The sequence below is a fragment of the Notolepis coatsorum genome (genome assembly GCF_963971535.1).
Source record: "Notolepis coatsorum genome assembly, chromosome: 4".
Taxonomy (NCBI): domain Eukaryota; kingdom Metazoa; phylum Chordata; class Actinopteri; order Aulopiformes; family Paralepididae; genus Notolepis; species Notolepis coatsorum.
In genome coordinates, this window is record NC_140168.1 from 148874859 (window position 1) to 148875202 (window position 344).

The window sequence follows — 344 nt, forward strand, 5'->3', positions numbered from 1 at the left end:
AAAAAAGGTGAAATCATAAGGAAACAGAGGCAAGCGACTGGGTGTTTATTACTGCAGCACCGGTTGGCATCGGCCTTCTTAGAAGACCTTGTGGTGTCCTGTTCATTCATCTCTTCCTCAACTCTCTCTATGAAAAAAGTCACAAGTGGTCATACAACAGGAAGACGTTTCTCTCATTCGTTTGTAGTTAGACCTTGGGTTGGCTGGCAGAAAAAATTAAATAAAGGAAGTTAATTTCTTTTTTCCCTTCTCATTGTCTTTGAAGAACAAATGCTGGTACGCACACACAGCGCAGAAACACGTCCGACACAAACGACCAGAGACTTGGTTTCCTGTTCTCTGGG